This window comes from Parus major, chromosome 3 (genome assembly GCF_001522545.3).
Source record: "Parus major isolate Abel chromosome 3, Parus_major1.1, whole genome shotgun sequence".
NCBI lineage: Eukaryota > Metazoa > Chordata > Aves > Passeriformes > Paridae > Parus > Parus major.
In genome coordinates, this window is record NC_031770.1 from 73782545 (window position 1) to 73797080 (window position 14536).

Here is a 14536-nt window from a genome sequence, read left to right on the forward strand (position 1 = left end):
CCCTGCAATATTTAACTAGTCAGTAATTAAGAAGCCTAGCTGTACTACATCAGAAGTCATGTAGATTGCAGAGGTTGCATCAAATTAATATAATCATGCTGGTATGCATTCCAGGTAATTTTGCATTTTAAATAATGTGTGAATTTATGCTCACCCCTTCTTTTGGTGCAGAAATCTTGAAAGGATGATGAGAAGATTGGAATACTTCATCACACAAAACAAACTTGGAGACTGACATTTAGAAAAAAAAAGGATAAAAACAAAAATATGAACAAGAAGGTAAAGAAGGTTCTGATGAAATTCTGTAAAAATAATTTTTAAAAACTATCTTTAAGAAAGAGAATGGGGGACAATCATTCAGCAATAAAATTGCTCACAGCAGGTATAAAACAAAGAAAAGGCAAATCTGTTTTCTGGAAAGCAAGGCAAACTACAGAAACCACTGCCACAGTGTATTTTGGAGGAAACTGCCAGCAGTCCAAGTGAGTTTCAATAGTCAGACCTGGAGGATGACTCCTTTGATGCTTCTTGAGCACAGTCATCCCAGTTGAAACCTTAGCTAATTTCTGATGTGCCAGAAGCTCAGACACATACCAAATAAAGAATTATTTTGGTAGTATCCTATTTCTAGCACTTTCACAAAGCATCATCTGGTAGACAGTACACATTTGTTCTGACTTAAAACCATTCTGTAGTTCATAAACACAGACACTCACTACTGTATGCAGAAGCATCAAGTTGTAAAAATGATTGTGACTAAGCCAGTGAAATAAAGCAAAAGTAATACAGTTATGCCTGCCATCACATATAGAAATCAGAGTGCCAAATTTACATTAAATGTCACCAGAACCAGGAGAGGTCAGACAGAGATGAGTGCTCTTGCAGTAAATAAAAATTGTTGTGCCTTCTCTCTTGTCAAACCTGGCTGCCGAACCCTTATTACACATTACAATTACTTCTGAGATGGAATACAGACTTCATGCATTATATTTATTTCACTTCATTTGCATGTTAAATACATAACATTTGCATTTCTACTAAAGCGATGACACAAACTTGTAACTCAAAAGATGTACTTTGATTGGAACTTGTAATTATAACACATAGCAGAAGTAAGATAAATTCTCAACGTACACTGGGAATTTTGTACAAGGGGGCCGGTGCTGCTTCACTGAATCATTTCTAAAAAGCACTGTGGAGGAGTGAAAATGAAAAGATATCCACTAGCCAAAGGGAGGCATAAGATAAAAAGCGCTTTTTAAAAGAAGTGGAAAGTATCCCAAAATTAAGCCTTACTGAAAAAGCAATCTCTCAGAAGTGCTCCAACTTTAAATGCTCACCTACCTGACAGGAACTGGACATTTAATCTCTAATAAGTATTGACATATAAGAAATCAATGTAGTTTTGAAATGTAATTACTGAGCAATTTACATGAAAAAACCTTTCAGTATAGGAAATCTATCACTTAGGTAACGTTCTTGTCTGCAGGAACTTTTAAATATTCTCAATTTGAAAGTATGTCTTAAAAATGCATTGTGACTTTGCAAAATATTTGCTTTAAAAACATGTTTTATGATTAGATTGCACTCCTCTTGAAAATAGGAGATGAAGAGGAGAGCAGTTTATTTCTTCAATATTTTTTTCCTCTTTGCTTTGAACAAGAGATTTCTACTAAGAATGGGGGCTACACAGAGAATACTTCTGTAAGCTTCTGAGGTCAGGGAACGTCCAAATGTGGGATCACCCAGCCTGGGGTCCCATTAATTTTAATGAAATTTTAGCAGAACTCCTATCCCATCCATTAATTTTATAGTCAATACAAAGAGGGTATGGCAGCAGAATCTCTTAACCTGAAAGTTTTGATAAAAAGTACTGCAGAGCCTTATAAATTTCCTTGAACACTATTATGTTTCATATTAAACAGAGTATTTGTATGAGATGTCATCTATCTAAATTGCTCTGTGCAGTCATTTCACTGGTAGCTGCATTTGCTACGACAGTGTTTAAAACCTTCTGGAGAACACTGCTTTCCAGAACAAGCTCCTCTCACGCTGAATATGTGCTGCTGTAGTTATGTATCATAAAGTGTAAAAGCAGAAGTTCTAACATGACTTACATACCAATAAAAATATTTGCTAGTAACCAAGGATGTGATGCTCCTTAGCAGATGCCTGTTCAGTGCCTCTCTGTAGGCAGAAGAGGCCAGAAAAGTTGGCAGTATTTTAACTTGCATGTTTTATGTACTTCAGTAAGAAATTGCAATGACTATTGCTCCTATAACCCATTCCATCAAAAATATTTATGTCAGCCATACAAAATTATAACAATATAGCACTCCTGGAAGAAACCTAAGCCTATGTATTTCAGCTGTCACTGGGAAAGTCACTGGATAGTCCAAAATAACAAAAGACAAGACAACAGGTCAGCGAACATATGGTGAAAATGGTCTGGATATATATGGTATCATAATGAAGACTGAATAATGAAGAAGAAAAGGTATGGATTTGGATTTCATTGTTTTTTATTTTGTTAGAGTTTTTTCTGCAGTACCAAAACTATCATATTTTCTGGCAATTCGGATTTGTTTTTAAATACTGTAGTTTGAATTTTACTTTTGTATGTGAAAAAACAGAGAGAAAAATGTGCTATTTCTTGGATGACCTATCTCAGAATTTACACTTTGTACATTCTAGCCAGGAACTTATAAATATGCAACAGCTATAAACAACCAAATCTCGATGTAGCTAAATAAAACTTTTTAAAAGCCAACAGAGACAACTACAAGGAAAATACTTATCCTGACCTTACTCCTTTCACATTTTGACTGAGTATGAACTATATTCTTACATTTGACATGAACATAGATGCGCTGTTGGAAGGATGTCTCCCACATTGTCTGCTGATGTATCAAATTGTTATAAACTATTTATTTATAATAAATATTTTAGTATTTTTGAAATAATTATTGGACATCTCCTCCCAAAAAAAGATTGAATGAAAAAAATCACTTCTGGAGAACAGGATAACTTTTGATCAGGACAGAGGTAGGAAGCAAAGAGCAGGTATTTTGGGACCTGCACCTCTATATTCTATATATCCTAAATATGTCCAGTGAGCACTTTTCCACCACTCTAGATTAAAAAATATTTTTTCAAGTGGACAAACAGATTAAAAATTCAAAGAAATAAAAGAAAACTTAGGCTGATGAGGAATAGGAAATTTTGGAAATGTTTAAAATATTTTGCTGAATATAAAGATTATTTCCTAGTCTGTCCTAACCTAAACAAATATTAGTCTCCATAATCTTTCCTGCAGCACCCATGTGTGATTATGGCAAATACAGGTGATGTCAAGTGTATAACTAAATGAACCAAAGTCTTGGGCATACTTGGGCAAAGAAAAATACAATTAACTAATTGTTAGGTATTACAAGGAAAATACAATTAACTAATTTTAATATATGATATAAAAATGAACACTTTTTACATATCACTAATAATTTTACAGAGAGTAAATGAGTACCCAGAAGAAAAATGGAGACTGCCCACTAGGCTTTGGAAGGGGAAAAAGTCTGTAAATAAAATTTATGGAAAATATAAGATGCTAAAAATTTCAAGGGAGATATTGCACTAAACGTGAAGCATTTCTTTTGCACAGGTATAAACATGCTAACTTTGGAATCATTAAATATTAGAAAGATAATACCAGTACCAGAAATATCACTGGAAGTTTAATTAACTAGAAGAATATATTTAATTGCAGCTGAAGTAAATAAGTTTCTCTGGACCATGTTTCTCTACTGATTTTTATGTAGAAAATATTTCTTTCTGTTTTTATCAATCTAATTTCCTGGAAATTACTACCTTCATAGTTAGGAATAAGCAAATCTAGAGTCAGAACTGGAGAGAACATCAAGAAATCATTCAATTCATCTCTTCTCAAGTACTATCTATCTGTTATCCTCAGTAAGTATATGGCTAGCCTATTCTAAAAGATCTTCAAGTAATTAGACTCTATCACTCTTCTAGATGCTCTTCTCCCCATTGCTGATGATCATTATTAGTAGGATGGTTTAACTAATGCCAGACCTGATTTTTCACAATTCTGTTCTCTTACTTCCTGTCCTAGCCTATCAGACTTGGAAAACTATTTAATCCTTTATATTTCTTTTTTTTTAATCATGAAATATCTCATATCATCAAAGATAGATATCATCATTCTTCCTTGCCATCCCTTTCTTTTCCTTTTAGACCTAATGTATTTCTTCCTTTTCTATCAAGTAATCTGGACATCTGATTATCCTTCTTGACCTCAATTTTTTGACATTTTTATGGAATACAAGGTCCATGTCAAGCACACAGAAGCTGAAGCCTGCCCAGTGCCAAGGGCAGAAGAGCCTGCCTGATGCAGAGAGGAAGAGACAAATCCTTCCCTTGCTTTGCAGGGAATAAGTGTATATATACACTACTATTGTTATAATAAGTGTATTAGCAGGCGTACACTGCAAGACATGTTTCGAGCTTTTGCTTGAGGGACAATGTGTTATTAACACATGTTCAATGTCTGACTTCTTTTATAACTCTTAAACCCTTCTGTACAACTGCTGCCTTGTTAGTTGTTCCCAGATTTCTTGGTGCAATTCTGAACTCCTTAGAACTGAATTTAAAAGTCCTCCTTTCTTGATGTTTTCTGCACTTCCCGTATCAAAATATGTTCATCAACAGAACTTGCCTCACACTCAGGGTCCTAGTGCATTCCCTTCTCAACATATACTCAGGCTGCTCAAATTTCCAGTGAGCAACAAATCCCATGGAAGATGTAATAAAAATTTGGGGATTTTTTCAGACAAATAAATAAAACTACCAAACGAAAACCAAAATTATCTTCCTTTTCCTTGTCTTTCGAGTTCTGTAGTACCTTACAGATCTTTTGATGGCATTCTCCTTCTTTTACCTAGGGACTTCAAATGTATTTATACCCTACACTATTCTACTAAAGGTACCATGCTCCCTTATTTCTTCCTAATATTTTCTTAACTTCCTATATTCCTTTCTCTATATTCCCTGAACCAGATTACATTCTTACTCTAATTATGGAAATTATTTCATGGTATCCTTTTAAATTTTCTATTTCCCACATATCTTGCACTTACAATTGGTATGCAGACACTCAAAATCTGCATCTCTGTCTTCCTCCCTTCTTTAATTCATGCTGTGAATAGCCCAGTACATTCTGTTTTCAGGATCTTTGTCAGTATTTTTCATATTATTCTGTGGCATTTTGTTACTCTTATGTCAATCTTGGGAGTAAACTTAATATTGTTACTCATTTTCATAAGATGTAGTTTAATCTCAGTCTTATTCCATATCATTGCAAGGCTGACTTATCCAGGTGGTCTGGTGTAACCATCTCTGTGGGGTGCTTCCTTCACTACTACAAAATTAATGTAACTTGCACTGCTATACCTTTAGTAATACTTTTTACTTTGAAATTTTATTTACCAAGAGAATTCTTCTTAAAAAAAAATGTTTATCCAGGCAAAGTTTGACAGAGCAACACAGGAGTTTTCCTCTAAGTGTTAAATTAGAGCTTCCAAATGAAAGGGTTGGATGAAAATCCAGCTGTGCCCCTCAGATCAGCTAAATGCTTCTGTAGTCATTATACAAGATTGATGAGAACCTCCTTGACAGATCCTCCTTGATTTGGACAACTGAAGTTAACAAGGCTTATACTCAAATTATTCTCACAGCACTAAATAAATACAAGCTTTTAATTGCTTATTATGCTTTAATGATCCAGTTGAACATGTTTTGGTTTAATTGTTTTTCTTCATATTTGACCTTTTTTTATCTCTTTCTTCCATTTCCAAACTGTAAATATATTTATTTTTTACTAGTCTTCATGTTCTTTAAACTTCTTAGATGTTCCAAAATAGTTCATGATGCTGAAAACCTTGTAACAGTGAACGTACATGGATTGCAGTTATCATCTTAGCTGTACTGTCAGAGTAGAAGTTCCTTTTACTCTCAGGCCAGTAAAGCCTTTTTAGACAGATGCTAAAACTGCTACTACACTGTCTTCCTATTACTCCTCAGCATTGAAGACCAAGATAGCATTAGGCTGGGGCAGACAGCCTGGTCAACTTTAGAACATACTCAAAGACATATCAAGCATGGAAGTTTTTTAGAGTCAACAGCACTTTTATGAAAACATATTAGGAACTGATTATAATGGATGACTCTGCCTGAATTAAGGTGCAAAAGAGACCATTTTTATTTATTTGTTTCTTTCTTTCCCTGTTTATTTATTTATTCATTTATTTATTTTTATTTATTGCTGAAATCAAGAGCACAGATTTTATTTAAGAGTAAATGTGAGCTACATAGATAGAAAGAAAGTGGGGTGGAGGAGTCAAGAATGTAGGGGAGGGGAGGTTAAAGAGAGAGAGAGAGAAGTAATAGATATCATCCCATGTGGATTCCTGCAGTGTCCCACTGGTCCTTCTTCACCCTGGCCTTCAGTGGGGCAGGGTTCCAGAGTAGCTTTTTTGGAGGTACCACTTCTGTGCTGTCTGGTCCTGGGTATCCACAGGGTGCAGGGGCTGTTCCCATAGCCTGAGATGGTCTGTGCAGAAGCACTCACTGCCTGTCCCACACTTTGCCATGGGGGGAATTTTTGCTGGGGTGCATTACCCAGATCTGCCCCACCAGGCCTGGAATGAGCATCTTCCTGTTGCTGCCTGCACTTATCTCAAGTTCTGCTGTGGTGGCTTATCTTATGGGGACAGTGTTTTGAGATATGCAACCACATTCTTTAAGTCCTCACAAAACACACATACAATAATATAGAGAGTATTTTTTTCTTCAGGAAAACTTCCTTTTTATTTGCTGTAATTTGAAATTAGTGAATTTTACTGTTATCTTCTGGTAAATCAAAACTGATTACACTTTCAGAACTAGCTTCAAGGAGTGTGGCTGCACACCTTTCAAAACCTCAACTGATTTGGAGAAATCAGTGAATTGTTTCTATATATTCAAAGGGAATAACAGAGACTGTTCCACAGAGTAATTCCATTACATATATCATTCCTTACAAACACACTGAGCCATAGTTAAATTAATGCAGCTGTTGTTTGTTCTTTTTCATTTTCTCTCCCAGAAAACAAACAAATACTATTTTTTTCTAATTCTAGTTAAATATATCAGACTGTAAGTTTTTGCATCAGAAGCTACCTGCTCATCCTGTAAAGCAACCAGTGTGGTGAGTTTGAACAATTAAAAAGACCTTAGAAAACGCTTGAATTGAAAAATTGTGAAATGATGACCAAATAAAATAAAAGTTTCATCAACTCATCTACCAAGCATGGAGACTAAAGGGTGTAACAACAGTTTTGCAGACCTAAAAATATAAGAAGAGGAAATTTTAGTGAATAGGCTATTACATGTATCAGGAAGAATGAACTAGGAAATCTAGCTAGAATGTGACATTTTAGTGAGGAAGAAAATAAAATGATTCCTTTAAGAACAAGAAGAGTAAATGTTTGAAAAGTGTCTCTGGGAGTGGGGTAGATTCTCTGTGATACACACTCTCTAAATCAAGTTTGGATGCCTTTCTGAAATACAAGCCTGGGTTCAGTCAGATGGTTTAGGTTTGGTGCAGAAGCTGCTGGAAGTAATTCCCTAGCATGCATTATGCAGCAGGATGAGCTTTAAAATCTACTGAGAAAATGTTTGGGCAAACCTAGCAGCTTGCACACACTGATATAACTTTTTAAAAGCCAGTTGAGTTGTATTGATTTACACCAGCTTCTGATCTTGCCCTTGGAATATAATTTACTGCTGTCATTATGCAGTAACACCCAGACCCTGCCTGTTTTCCACGCCGTAATAAGAGCAGCTGTCTTTGCGGTTTGGGGCCTGATCCAATTACACTCAATGGGAAAACTCCCATTTAGTGCAGGCACACAATTAGATGGTTACAAATTGGTCACAAATAAATTCAGACTGGAAATTAAAACTATTCCGTCTGAGATTGTTTTTTAGTTATCTGGTAAAACGCTGGAGTAGCCTTGCAAACAGATTAACAAGTCAAGGAACGTGTTAAAATTAAGACTGGAAATAGGGAAGGGACTGTGTAACAAACAGAAAAAGGGGTCTGCATGTATTTCCACTGTACCCTCCTTGTCTCTGCTAATTTGTAGCACACAGACAGCACTCAGCTGAGGCAGAAGGGAGTGGGACTTAGAGGTTTGGGGTGCTTGATGTCACAGTGTCTATAGAAGGATTTGAAATGTGCCTGTTGTTTCATAATACTTTTTAGGTGTTATTAGTCCTCCTGATTGGTTCTTTTTAGGCAGCAAAAAAACATGCAGGAAGAGCCTTCAAGGTGTGTAGTAGCTATAAGTTTTGTGTCTTTACAACTTTCCCAGGGCCTGGAAAGTGGCAGTGGTCCAAGGTAGACAGGAGGGTGGACTCCCCCTTTAAAACAATGAGATGAGCTGGGTGTGTGCTTTGGGGTCCTGCTCACTTTCTCAGGGTTAAACTATTTGCCAGATTTTATGTCTGCAGGAATTGCTTTCCCCGGGTCACTCATAGTTACTGTTTGAGGTTTTTTTTCTTTTGCTTCATAATATCTTAATTTTCTTTAATATACTACCTCACCACTTAGGAATTTGGTGATATGCTTGATCTTCTCTCTTCCTCTGGCATATTCTGGTTATGGGAGTTTATTTTGGTATTTAAATATGTTGTAAACAATTTTTAGGGAAGTGGGAAGTGTTTTGTTTTACACCATAGGTTTTTCTGAACCATTTATCTACTGTAGAGTTTCCTCTAGCTGTGATACAATTGCTGAAATGAAAGAATGAAAGAAAGCCTGTTTGGTCTTGTTTTTCTATTTATGTTGTCTACTGTGGAACACCGAGTATTTTATTTCTGTACTTTATTTCTGCCTTTTATTCCTGTCTTTTTTCTTTTTTTCATTCCTGTCTTTAAGCATTCTGGTTTATCTTTGAAAGACGAAGAGCACAGTCAGATACAGTCTCTGTGAAAGGAGCCCAGACAAATGAGCAGGAAGAATTCTGATCCCAGGTAATGGCAGGACTTTTCTTTATTTGACTTGCTTATTATTCTACCACCTCAAATATTACTGTTATTTCTGCCACACAAAATAGAAGCTGAAACACTGTAAGACCAGCATCAGTGCTTGCCCAGAGACAGCTCTTTGAGTAAAAAAAGGTATGTAATGAAAGTATATAATTAAGGTACCAGAGGTAGATTTTACCTGGCTAAATATAGATATTTATAATATGAGGTTAGTTATATCCAAAAATATATCCCTAAACATAAATCAGAGCTCTACTGACATGGAAGTGCCAGGCCACTAAAGGAATCTGGGGTGCTGAACTTGGACATGGGTATTGCTACTGCAAGCATTGAAAGTCAGGTTAGGTACATTTAATCCTAAATTCCAGTACTGACCATTTTAGGAGATATGAATATAATACACTGTGCTTAATATTCAGGTTCTTTGTTTTTTGTAGCTTATACAATCTGATGTTTAAAATAAATAGTAAAGATGACTTTTCACCATGTAGGAATCTGGCAAGGATGGGAGGATAGCCAAGGTGAAAATGTGCACTACTCTGAGGCGCTTTAATACTTGCCATGTTTTAAGTAACATGACCTGGAGAGTAAAAACATATACAGAGTACTGTGTTTTCCTTGTGAAATATCAATCACTTGAAAAAGTCACTCAGCAGAAGCTGGAATAGATTAAACTTGCCAAGCTGAGGGTGGGGTAAGAGAAATTTCTTGAAATTTCTCTTGAAACTTCTATCCCTGTCCTGTCAGGGAGGCACAGCACATGCTAGGAACAACTAAAAGTGTATGTTCACGTAAGACATGCAGAGCTTCAACTACATGTGACTCAAAGTGCTTAAATGGCAAGCATTATACACACTTATATTTGTTAATAATATAGAAAGATAAACCACTTGATAATTTCTTTTTGCATTGCTCCCATATTAATTTCCCAGCCTAGAAGTATCAGAATAACTGTAGATGAGAAGTAACAAAGAATGATTTCTGTCTGTTTCATTTTTGTGCATGAGGGGAGTTTACACAAAAATGCATCCTATTTTTACTCATTATGTATAATTTTACACCTATTTTTCCCATAAAATAATGCACATACATGCACATCTTGATGCAATCGCTTCCATTCCTCAAGCACCTATATTATCAGTGCCACAACTGCTACCCTTCAGATAGCTTTCCATTCATTATATAATAGATAAATGTGGCTGATTCCAGTGCAGCTGAATTGTTTCCATGGTTCGATTTCAATGGTAAGGGTTTATTCAGCAAGGCATTTAAGCCTGTGTTCAATTTAAAGCAATTGGGTACTCCTAATATATCCTGCAAATTAGGCATCTGTCTACATCAGTGGGAATTAATGATATGCCCACATGTCTTTTTCTGAATCAAAGTTTAAATTTAAGGATACTCAGTGAAATACTGGTAAGGATACTAGCAAAAATTCAGTGGTGGCCTCAGCAATGGCCATTGGAAACTATTGATGCTGCTTACAGAAGTTCCCAGAGCAGCTTTTTGTTTTGTTTTTTTTAAATGTATTTCCTAATTTGTGTTAATAAACGAACACATGATTAAAAAATAAAAAAGGTCTGTGAAAATAATACCAGGTGAAAATAAATCTTTCTCTAGTTTTACCTGCTAACATTACTTTAACTGTGATCAGTTCACAGACGTTACATTTCTGGGCAAATTGAAAACCAGCCTACAACTCAGTGAAAACAGTGACTATTTCCAAAAGCCAAAGGTGAGCTTCTTGCACTAAAACAAAATTAGATGATAGTTTAATAAATATAGTTAGCCATGTAGAATTTAAAAGTAAAAATGTCAGAGCACATACTGATTGAGAAATATGCAATATTCGGATTTTGACAAGCCTGGATGGCTTGTGGGTGCTCTTTTAATAAAGAATGGATTGTCTGTGGGAATCAGAGAGATATTAGGAAAAGCCCCACTGAAATCAAGGAAAAGGTCTGCTCACCACACGTAAGAATAATATATCACAAAGATATACATGATTATCCTCCAGAAGATTTGGCAAAGCAACAAAATATACATGGAAGTTGTCAGCCAAAGTTCCTGTGGCAGATCAGCACAGGAATTTGTATCCCTCTGAATCTTGTGCTGGGAGATGGGCACAGCCACAAACTGCAGAGCTGGAAAGGACAGGTGTAGTGAGGGCTGCCACATCTGCTCATTCCATTCCTACTTTATTTAGGTATGAATAATGGAAGAGGTAGGTGTTACAGCTCAGTCAATTAGAGCACAAATAGTCCCCAGAGACAATGCCAAATACTGCATCATCTCTGTCCCCAGCTGATGGTGCCTGGTACACCATTCCCACTTGAGAATCTGCCCTGTTTTATGGCTTTAGGCCTGTGCTGGCCAAGATGGGAATATTTATACAGAAACTATGGAAAGAAGATCAAAAGAGCCACTGAAAGGTTAGGAGAAAAAGGAAACTTTAATGAGACAATAGAAGTGCAAAATCCTTGAGATATGTGACCATTCAGAAACCTTAAAATCATTGCAAAAGACAATCCTAAAGATATCATTTTGGCTGACTGCTGAAAGCAACCTTTTATTTAATTATATATCCAGAGGAAACAGCTATATCCATACTTTGGAACTTCTTTATTTTACTATAATGTGAAATATCAGATTATTATTTTTAATAAACATTATTGGGGTAAATTAAATGCAGAAAACATATCCATATTCTGATAAATATAAATTCAACTTATATGGAAAAGTAATATTTGATAACATGTAACACTCTGAAAGCTTAGGCTTCATTCTACTAATGGTAGTGATCTAAAGGCACCTACCATTAAATAAAGATTGGTCAGCTATAGCTGTATCATGTCTTCATATGTCCTTTTCATTTATATATCATCTCTGATTTAAGTTCAGATTAAATATTTCTGAATTCTGGCTATATTGACACCTTCTGCAGTATGGAAGTAGCTTCAGTTCATTCTGGTCTTTGACTGGCCAAAACTTGAAGCTTGTTTTGCATTTACACTTCTACAGTTTCAGCCCCACCCAGCCTGAGTGATAAGGTTCATCAAAGTTACCCAGCAGCAGGTATAAAGCACCATGCCTGGGGATCCCCAGTCTGACTGAGCCCCCTTTTATTGCTTTTACAGCACAAACCAGAAATGCAGCCGTACTAAAGGCCAACATGATAGCACAGAGCATGACAGAAGTGACTGCTTTAAGGTCAAGGATCTGTACATGTGTATCTCAGAGGAAAAATATACCCCAAACACAGGGAAGGTAGACCCCAAATATTATTTGTTGAAATATTGGGCCTTCTATTTCTCTTTAAAAATGAACAAACAAAAAAATCCCAAAAAACAAAAGCAAAAAGGAAAAAAATTCCAGCCAAACAAACAAAAAAACAACCACTAATATTTCAGGAGGGTGTTTCTAGGGATAATTTTTTAATCCCCCAAAAAAATACAAAGTAGACTTAATTAGCAAAATATGATTTTTTCTCCTTCCTTTCTCTGACAGGATCATCCAGAAAGATCATTTAGTTGGCATGTCATAAAGCATGAGGTTTCCTGCTGAATGAACCAGAATAAAATCCCTTATCTGGTATTGTACCTCATTAATGTTATTCATTATAGTTTAATTTTGTTTTTACTGTACTTCAAGAAGTTCTAGCTTAAAAAAAAACAGAATGAAACTTCCTGATCCCAGAAGGACTTGCACATTAAAGGCAGAAGAAGGACAAGATGAGAACAGAAATTATTTGCTTGAGTTGGCCTGGCAAGGTCTGGAACCCCTGAATTATTGTGTCACCTTCCTAGGAACCTCTCCGGGTTCCCGATGCAGACTGATGAAATATTCATTATTTAATTTTTTAAAAGCAAAATTAATACATTCTTCATAATCCTTGTGTTTCTGGACTGCCAGAATATTCTGGTCAGAGAAAATAGATCAGAAATAAAGAGACAATATGTTTTATCTCAACGATATAAGTATTGACAAGATATCACTCTAGCCTGTGTTAAAAAGAACTATCACTGTAAGACTAGCCTAATTCTGTGAATAAATATAGGACAGAACAATTTTGCTGCAGTCAATAAAACTAAGACTAGTTAGTAACTTTGAAATCAGAAATGCAGTTGTTTGTGCTGGAGCTGTAATTTACTTTTCGTAAAACTACATGGGAACTGCTTTAAAAAAAATCAAACTTTAAAAAATCCTATTGGTGGTTCTGCATCCTGCCTCAGCCACACACAATAGCAAATACTTACAATGAGAATAGCTCCACTGGAGCAATACTAATACATTTGCCACAGCTCCCACTCTGTCATTATGCACAGGAGCCTGCACTTATCCCTTTTTAAATTGGAGACTCTTTTAACCAGGAATCCCCAGGATGAAACCGAACCATTTTCCTCACGGCAAAACAAATCCTTCTCTGGTGAATTTTGTTATTGTTTATTGTTACAGTGTTTTATCAGCACTAAACTGTATGAAGGCTTCAATTAGTTCTTGATGAATGATCCCATAAAATCATGTAGTTTCATTTCCCCTGCCACCAGATATTTCACTGAGTGTTATTAAATGAAATATAATTGGGACGGGATTCAAGAAACTTAGAGTCTTCCTGTTTTCCTTTTGGGCTTGAGCATTACAGTGTGCCTCAAACAATTCATTTTATTAAACAGGATGGTTTTTTGTTTTAAACTGACAAATTCTCTGCAGTTCAAAACAAGTTTTCTATGCAACTAGCAGTTAACATAAGAGTAGGAACATGCAGGTAGTACAGCCATTTTCTGCCCCTTTCTCCTATGTCATAGCTTTGTAAATTTTGCATCATGAAGACTAAGTAAGAGTCACTGGAAAAAAAATTCCTCCCAGCTCCTGTGAATAATAACAATATGGTTATATTGTATTTGTCTTGGATGTAACTCCATTGAATGCAACATGATTCCAGCAAGGAATACAGCGTTTCATACTACACATTGAACTTATGGTTCGTTATGACTTGTGTTCTGTTTTTTGAGAGAGTTTGCTTCAGCAGAATCCAGAGAGCAAATTTTCTCATCAAGTAGTTTAAATTTCCACTAATTTTGTCCTTTTTCTTAGGTTTCATACCCAAACACAGGAATTAACAAACAGAAGCATTAGTTACATCACTGTCTACAGTCACATTTCTGACACCTGGACTCCTTGAGAGCTTTACAGCAATGGAAAGCTTGCTCTGAACATAGTTGTCTCTCTTTTATCAAATTCTCCCACCTGGCATAATTGCTAGCAAAAAAAAGTTAGCAAAAGATTGCCACATCTGGATGGAGGGACTAATTGTCAGATCTCAGAATAGAAGGAAATTCTTCTAACTTGTTAAAGACTCCTTGCGGCCTGCCCAGAGCTGTCAAAGTATCCTTTGACTTGTCTGTTCACTTCTTACCCTCACACTGGCAAG